Source organism: Nicotiana tabacum, chromosome 18 (genome assembly GCF_000715075.1).
Source record: "Nicotiana tabacum cultivar K326 chromosome 18, ASM71507v2, whole genome shotgun sequence".
Lineage (NCBI taxonomy): Eukaryota > Viridiplantae > Streptophyta > Magnoliopsida > Solanales > Solanaceae > Nicotiana > Nicotiana tabacum.
In genome coordinates, this window is record NC_134097.1 from 38,267,906 (window position 1) to 38,277,174 (window position 9,269).

Genomic DNA, 9,269 nt, shown 5'->3' on the forward strand with positions numbered 1-9,269 from the left:
ACCTGATCGACCCTCAGGCCGTAGAGATGGTGGCTCCCGAGCTGGAGCTTGATGTCGTCGCGGTCCAACTTCGGAATGGAGAGGCCATTGAGGGAGTATCGGGTGAGGTCTTCGAGCTGGCCGATGGCCAAAATACTCCTCGAGTTGGAACATATTCGGTAGGTGGTTCGGAGGAGCCAGTTTTGGAGCCCTGCATGGACAAGAGATGGCCCTAATCGACCCTGCTGGTGCCGTTGTCGTGAGTCATTCCCCTTAGGGAACGACCTTACCTCCTAATGGAATGCAATATGCACTGAATGAAGAACCTTCCATTGTGGGGGTGCCTATTAGAGACAGAGATGCGCTTGAAAGGCCTTCAGCCGCTCCAGAGGGGATTCCCGAGCTCGATGCTTCACTCGTCTTCGACGAGATAAGCAGGCTTTGTGAGCAGGTAGTTTTTGTAAATCCTACCTGTCGTTCTGATCTTCGTCTTTCTAACTTGTCTTTCTCATGGCTTTAGGCCATGGTGCTTTATAATCAGACTTTCGCCCGATTTCAGGATGAGGTGGCCCGTCATGAGCATGAGAAGGCTCATCTTGTTGAACAGGTTACCTAGTTTCCATTTGCTATTGTCTGAATGTTTTCCAAATCTTAGTGTTTTAACATCTTGGATCTACTTCATTCAGTTTGAAAAGGAAGGTGCCCTGCTAAGGGAGGGGCTCCGAGCCAGAGACTCCAAAATCCTTGAACTCAAACGGCGCATGAGAGAGATAACCTCTAAGAGGGATACCCTCCAGGAAAAGGTGGTCTTAGTCGGGCGTCAGCTTCAAGATGCGAGGGCGGATATTGAAAAATATAGAGGTCTCCACTCTGAGTTAGATGTTGCACTATCCAGGATCAAAACCGAAGCTAAGGCGCTTATATCTGTGCACAAAGAGGGTGCCATTGTAATAGACGCTCAAACCGGGAGAGTGCCTGAGGAGGCCGAACTGAAGTTGACTCAAGCCGTGGAGCATGCTCGGTTAGAATCTCGAAGGCGGACTCTTGAGGATATACATGCGGGAGATATTAATCTGTCTGCCGAGCTAGAGAGGGTGAAGACCCTAAAGAAGAAAGTTGTTGCCCTGTTCGCTTCCGGAGGTGTGCCGGATAGTGGCTTAGGAGATGATAAGGATGAAGGCAAAATCCCTCGAGGAGAAGAGGCCGTCGAAGGTCCTGAGATTGTAGCCGAAACCGTTGGGGCAGCAACCTCTGACGGAGCCATCAAAGATGCATGCTCGATGATAGATTAGGGTTCTGTTTGGCCCTTTCTTTGTAAGGATTTTTCAAAAGCCTTGTAAATGTACCTCTGCGAGCCATATGTATAATAGGCTTTTCGTTTTTTATCATTTCTTTTCTCCTTTGCCTTTTGAGAATAATGTTTGATACTTTTGATAATCGATTCGAGATCTTAGATCTTGGGTTACACCCTCGAGTTTTTCCTATTGCTGAGCAGCCCGTGATGGTCGAAAGTCTATCCCCGAGTGTTCTCGGGTTAGACCTGGCTTTTATATGTTGCGTCACTGTGACCTATTTTAGCACTAGCGGCAGTGGCTCTTACACATTTTGTCGGTGCGACTTTTAATTTTAGCGCTGGAGATAATGGCCCTTACGCTTGTGCTCTTAGGCATTTTTTGTTAACTATTTTGGGTTTAGTCTTCGAATCAGGTTTCAACTCGAGCTCATTCGACCCTCAAGTTTTTTATTTTAAAGCTGGCCCTTAATCTGTTACGCTTTGGGTCAGTACGACCTTTTGTATGGGCTGGCAATAATGGCTCTTATGCTTTTGCTCTTAGGCATTTTTAGTTAACTGTTTTGGGTTCAGTCTCCGAATTGAGTTTCGACTCGAGCTCATTCGACCCTCAAGTTTTTGAATTTAAAGTTGGCCTTTAGGCTCTTACGCGTTGGGTTAGTATGACCTTTTGTATAGGCTGGCAACAATGGCTCTTATGCTTTGGGTCGGTATGACCTTTGATTTTAGTGCTGGCGACAGTGTCTCTTACACTTTTGGTCGGTACAACCTTTTATAGGCTTTATTTTTCCCTCATTAAGGACTTTTTGAAATTGTGTTTTCCTAAATCTTTGACGGTTCGAAAAGAACCTCGATTGTGAGCCGTTATATGGCGATGATCGAGCACCTCGGGAGGTTTGGCAAGGTGGCTGAGTATCTCGAAGCCTTATAGTTGGAGCTGACATAGTCGAAACTCTTTTGCCTATGTCGAGGGTAGCCTGTTTAACCGGTTCTTTTCGAAGTATATTCGAAGTAACTAGAGGCCTGTGATTTTATAGCGACAGTCGGGCGTCCCCGAGTCATGTTAGTTTGGCTGGTACAGCCTTGTGACCGTAGTCATTTGTGTTTGACAAGAGCCTTTCAGTCCCGAGTGAAGTAGTTTCGGCATCTATATCGAGGGTATGCCTTTTTAGGGGTCTTACAAGTTCGATATATAGCCTTAACTTTGAGATCGGGTTTATGCCTTTAGTAAGGTCTTATAAGTTTTACATGCCTTTGAGGTCTTACAGTTTTGGATACTTGGTACAAGTATTGTTCATGCCTTGCTTGAGGTCTTACAGATATTGTCACTTGGTACAAGTGTGGCTCATCCCTTTCTTAAGGTCTTACGGGTATTGTTGTTGCCTTATATAAGTCTTACGAGATCGAGGCTGCCCGCATGCAGTCTTATGGCTTCAATTTTTGATAAGTCAATGGAGATGGTGATTGACGGCAGTCCCCGAGTTAAGGATTTCTCGGCTCGGGACCTATTACTTGTAAAATCAGTATTGCCTCATTGAGGGCTTACGATTTCGGAGTTTCTGACCTGGAGGTCAGGTGGCCTTGAGTTTTTGTCGCCAGTCCTCTTGTGTTCGGGACATTTTTGGCTCTAGAGCTATTTTTGCGATCCTGATGCTGCCTCATTGAGGGCTTATGAGTTAGGAACTCCGACCCGTGGGTCGCATTGTTGTGAGTTTTTGAAGCTAGTCCCCGAGTGTTGGGGGCGTTTTTTACAGAGGAGCCATTTTTGCAAAAATACCGATTTCCTTCGATTACTTGGTACAAGTATACACGTTTTTGTTGTTGTGGGCTCGGTTGCTCTATGAGGACACGGTTCTTCGACCGTTTGTCCCCATATATTATTTTCCTATCGAGAGTCCATTTAGCGCATCTTGGCTTCTTCGAGTAGGTGACCTTCCAGGGGGATGCCCCTAGTATTTAAGGTTGATTGCGAAAGAAGCCTTGAATACTTGTTGATTCTTCCTTAGGTAGCATATAGATATTGTCTCGTTAAAAACCTTACTGATAAAACCGTTCTAGGGACAAAATGCGGTCAAAGGAAAAGAGTGCAACACATGCTTACAAGAGCCCGTGGCCCTCGAGCTTGAGGGTGTTTCAGAATATTCCATCGGATGCCTTAGCAGTAGTATTGTTTCAGCATTGAAATGTTCCAATTGCTTAAAAGTTGCTCGCCTTCCATGGTACCGAGCTTGTAGGACCCTTTGCTGATTACTCCGAGGATGCGGTACGGTCCTTCCTAATTTTGGCCTAGCTTTCCTTCATTAGTGTTTCAAGTGTTGAGGGTGACTTTCCTTAGGACCAAGTCCCCGACTCCGAGATGTCGGAGGTTTGTTCTCCTGTTATAATACCTTTCGATTCTTTGCTTTTGGGCGGTCATTCGGACCAGCGAGGCTCCTCGCTTTTCATATAATAGTTCGACGGCCGTAGTCATGGCCTCGTTGTTCGCTCTCAGTGGTGTGTCAAAATCTAGCGCTTGGCTCCCCGACCTCCAGTGGTATCAAAGCCTCGGCATCATACACTAGAGAGAAAGGTGTTTCCCCTGTGCTTGATTTTGAAGTTGTTCGGTATGCCCATAGCACTTCGGGAAATATTTCTCTCCATTTTCCCTTAGCGCTTTCCAACTTCTTTTTTAAGTTTTGGATGATGGTTTTGTTTGTGGACTCGGCCTGGTCGTTTGCACACAGGTGGTAAGGCGTCGACAGGATTCTCTTGATTTTGTGATCATCAAGGAACTATGTTACTTTGCTTCCGATGAACTACCTCCCATTATCTCCTGTTATCTCGGAAGGAATACCAAATCGACGCATAATGTGGTCCCAGATGAAGTCAATGACTTCTTTTTCTCTTATATTCTCGAAGGCCTGCGCTTCCACCCATTTTGAGAAATAGTCAGTCGTAAATAAAATGAATTTAGCTTTACCTGGTGCCGTTGGTAGAGTTCCGACGATGTCCATTCCCCATTTCATGAATGTCCACGGCGATAAGACCAAATGTAGTTGTTCTCCGGGTTGGTGAATCATAGGGTCAAATCTCTGGCATTTGTCGCACTTTCGGATGATTTCCTTAGTGTTTTTTTTCATGTTTCTCAGTAGTAGCCTGCCTTGATCACTTTTTGGACTAAGGAATCGGCACCAGAGTGGTTTCCGCAAGTACCCTCATAAATTTCTCGGAGTACATAATCTGTGTCTCCTGGCCCCAGGGATACTGCTAGGGGGGCATTGAAAGTTCTTTTGTATAGAGTCTCGTTTTCATCGAGCGAGAACCGGGCTGATTTGGTTCGCAGGGCCCTCAATTCCTTTGGATCCGTGGGTAATTTTCTGTCTTTCAGATAATCAATATATTTATTCTTCCAATCCCATGTTAGGCTAGTTGAATCAATCTCGGCATGACCTTCCTCGACCACTGATTTGGACAGCTGAATAATAGCCTTGGGGAGTAGGTCATCTTCTTCAACAGATGATCCCAGGTTGGCGAGGGCATCAACCTCGTTGTTCTGCTCTCGAGGTATATGGACCAGGGTCCATTCTTTAAAACGACGTAATATGACTTGGATTTTGTCCAAATACCTTTGCATCCTGTCTTCTCGAACTTCGTAGCTCCCATTTACCTAGTTTATTACCAGGAGTGAATCGCATTTCACTTCGATGATCTCAGCTCCAAGGCTTTTGACCAATTCCAGACCTACAATCATAGCCTCATACTCGGCTTCATTGTTAGTCAATCTTGCAATTTTTATAGATTGCCTGATTATGCCATTTGTAAGCGGCTTCAGGACTATACCGAGTCCGGATCCTCTCACGTTTGTGGCACCGTCAGTGAACAGGGCCCATACACCGGAAGATGTGCCTGATTTTAGTAAGATTTCTTTTTCTATCTCGGGCACGAGGGAGGGAGAGAAGTCGGCCACGAAGTCCGCCAGAATCTGGGACTTGATGGTCGTTTGGGGGTGGTACTCGATATCATACCCCCCGAGTTTGATGGCCCATTTGGCCAATCGGCCCGATAGCTCGGGCTTATACAATTTACTTTGGAGAGGGTACGTTGTAAAAATGCAAATACGGTGGTATTGAAAATAGGGTTTTAATTTTCGAGATGCGCTTATTAACGCAAGAGCTAATTTTTCTAGGTGTAGATACCTGGTTTTGGCATCCCCTAGGGTCCGACTTACATAATAAATAGGGAATTGCATACCTTGATCGTCTCGAACCAGCACATCGCTTACGCTATCTCAGATACGACCAGATATAGATACAGTGTTTCATCCTCTTTTGGCGTATGGAGTAAAGGTGGACGAGTCAAATATCGTTTCAATTCCTCTAAGGAGTGTTGGAATTCTGGAGTCCACTCGAAGTTGTTTTTCTTTTTGAGTAAAGAGAAGAAATGATGACTCCTATCTGATGACCTCGATATGAATCTACCCAGAACCGCTATCCGCCCCGTCAACCGTTGCATGACCTTTACATTATTTATCACCGTGATTTCTTCAATGGCATTGATTTTGTCGGGGTTGATTCGATCCCCCTGTTCGATACCATGAAGCCTAAGAACTTGCCCGAACCCACTCCGAAGGCACATTTCTCGGGGTTAATCTTCATGTTGTAGCTTTTGAGGATGTCGAATGTTTCTTGCAAATGAGTCAAATGGTCCTCTGCACGCAGGGACTTAACTAGCATGTCATCAATATAAACTTCCATGTATTTGCCTATTTGACGCTCGAACATTTTATTAACTAGACGTTGGTATGTGGACCCTGCATTTTTCAGCCCGAAGGGCATTACATTGTAACAGTAGGTACCATACTTTGTGATGAACGAAGTCTTTTCCCTATCCTCGGGGTTCATCTGAATTTTGTTATACCCAGAGTAGGCGTCGAGAAAGGTGAGGGTCTCGTGGCCGACCGTAGCATCGATTAGACGATTGATGTTAGGCAATGGGAATGAATCCTTAGGGCAGGCCTTATTTAAGTCTTTATAATCTACGCATTATTAACTTATTTCCCTTTTGGGCACTACCACTATGTTGGCTAGCCATTTGAGGTACATTACCTCTCTAATAGACCCTATTTTAAGGAGTTTCATTACCTCGTTCTTGATGAATGTGTGTTTTAATTTGGACTGGGGTATTGTTTTTTTCTTCACCGGTTTAAACCTGGGGTCGACACTCAATCGGTGGGTGATTATTTCCGGCGGGATTCCTGTCATATCTTCCGATCTGGGAGATGCTCGATCAAAACGGCTTGCTCTAGTTCTTCAATTGTTGATTTCGTTGCATCCGACTCTTCGGGGGCACTGAAAGTTCGAGGAGCGAGGAAATCTTCTTCATCATCTTCGGGAGTTTGTACGCTCCCAAACTCATCCGAGGTGGAGTGTATGGGATTCCGCACCTCATGGTAAACTACAAACATTTCTTTTGCCGCATGTTGTTCTCCATATATGGTTGTTATGCCATCCTTTGTTGGAAATTTTATCATCTGGTGCAGAGTTGAGGGCACTGACCTCTTGTTGTGTATCCATGGCCTGCCAAGCAATGCGTTGTACCTTATGTCACTACTGATGACGGAGAACTTGGTGTTTTGAACTGTACTGGATATGTCAACCAGGAGGGCGATCTCTCCTTTTCTGACTTCGCCGGCCATGTTGAAGCTGTGGAGGACCCGGGAGGCGGGTACGATCTGATCGAGCAACTCAAGTTGTTCTACTACCTTTGACCTGATTATGTTTGTCGAGCTACCTGGATCCACGAGCACACGTTTAATTCAAATGTTGCTTAAAAGAAATGAAATTACCAGCACATTGTTATGTGGTTGAGTCAAGGTCTCGAGATCCTCCTCTCTAAATGCAAGGGTGTCTTCAATCATGCGGTCTCGGATCGGCCCTTCTATTGCAGCGGATATTTTTATCCGTTTGATCACGGGTCCTTGGGGAATGTCGGTCCCCCCGATAATCATATGAACGACATGTCGAGGAATATCTTTTTTTGCCCAGGTTGGATTTTTCCGAGTTTCTTGCTGAATTTCTCGGCACGCTCCATGGTTAATGTGAGGACCGGCGTTAACGCATTAGGCGTTGCACGAGGTCGTACCCTTGGGAATCGGCTCCGGTGTGCTCTCAAGGTTTCATGGTGGCACACCCATACCTGGAATAACCATACCGCCCTTTCCATAGTTTTTGAGGCTGTTATTCTCAGGTACATTTACTGGTTTAGGCATTTTGACCTGAAATCAAAGATCTCGGACAAGAAAATGTGTGAAAGATAACTTGCGTTGTGTAGTAAAACCAGCAAGAAAATAATCACTATTATTTTTAGCCCCACGGTGGGCGCCAAACTCTTTACCGTGAAAATGGTAATAACAATTAAATTTGATTTAGTGGTTCTAAAAATACGTGATCTATTTTTATGCTAGTTGTTAGGTAGTTGATGCTATATGAAAGACTTAGAAGCGAGATAAGAGCTTGAGAGCAAGGTGATAACCAAACCGAATCACTGTCAATTGGGGCCTCGAGCTTGCTTATTCAGGGCCTTGGGGTCGAGTCCGATGTCCGCTGAGGGCGGTCGATAGAGACTAACAGTAGAATAAAATCAATGACGGCTCTTGATGGCCAATAATAAGCAATAAATGGAGAACAATAAATAGAACATAATAAATATGGGCAATAAATGGAAGCAATAAAATCAAGAGAATATGTTAGAGAGCAGAGAGGATGTTCTTGTGTATTTAGTATTGAGCAACAGATCACTACAAAATGACAAAGATCTCCTTTATATACGGGGGGAAATCCCAACATAGTATAAATACATTTATTACAAAGATATGAAGATGAGACAACTAGTTGATGTCATGATTCTTGTCTAAACTTAGCTCACTAGACTTTGTCAGCTCTAGTTATGTGCCTTGGGAACTCCCCACTTTTCCATCATAGCCGTTGGTTTGCATCGCCCCGAGGTCGAGCGTCGATAGCCCTCGAGGGTGAACCTCGACTCTAGTCTCGAACCTGTGAATATGATTACGAGGCACTACAACGACGGAATATTGGACCCTCCGATTTTACCGTATACAATTTGATTTTTTCTCACTCATATAGCCGGATAAAATTAACAAATAGCTACTTTTCAACTCCTGTAATTGAAAAATAATTATGCCATGTAGTTTCAAAATCAACAAGTGAAACTGCAGAAAATTATCATGATTTTAGCTGTGAAATTTGAAACTTCATGACAATAACTATTTCTTAATTATAAACTTTGCTTATAGAGATCTTTAGGCTGAGTCTTGCTTCTACATATTCAAAGAATGTAAATTTTCCACTACAAATTCTTTTTCAGTTAGATTGTTGATAAGAATTTGGAGATCAGTTGTATGGTCTATTATAAATATTAGTAATTCTATGACCATTTTTATATGAGATCAATAAAAATAATATGAGACATTGGACATATATAAATGATATTTATAAAATTATTTTATTATGTTCAAATTGTAACTGCTGATATAAGATATTTTTTCATTGAAACCATATGCTATTTATAAGAATATATTTGAGAAATTTTTGATGGGATGTCCACTATCTTGTTGGGTTCATTCCAAAGTATTGTTCTATGCTCATATAATATCTCATGGACCAATCTCTATTTTTATTGGAAAAATATAGCATTATATTTCATAGAATAAAAAAGACAGCACAAGTTACAAGGTTCGGCCAACCGGAAAAAATTTACTTCTACTAAAGTTGGGCATGAACTTTCTAAAAGCGCTGATTCACTCGAGAAGTTCCATCTTTCGAACACGTAGCGATAGTTGTTTTCTTCTGAAGTGTAACCCATGATTTTTTTTGGCTAAGTAATAGATTATGTTCAGGCTTTAAGTTGGGCATTGGGTGTTTGAAATGCTATTTCTCCAGTCTCGAACTTAATTCGTATTTTATGCTCTAATCGGATTGGGTGCTTGATTTATAATATCTAA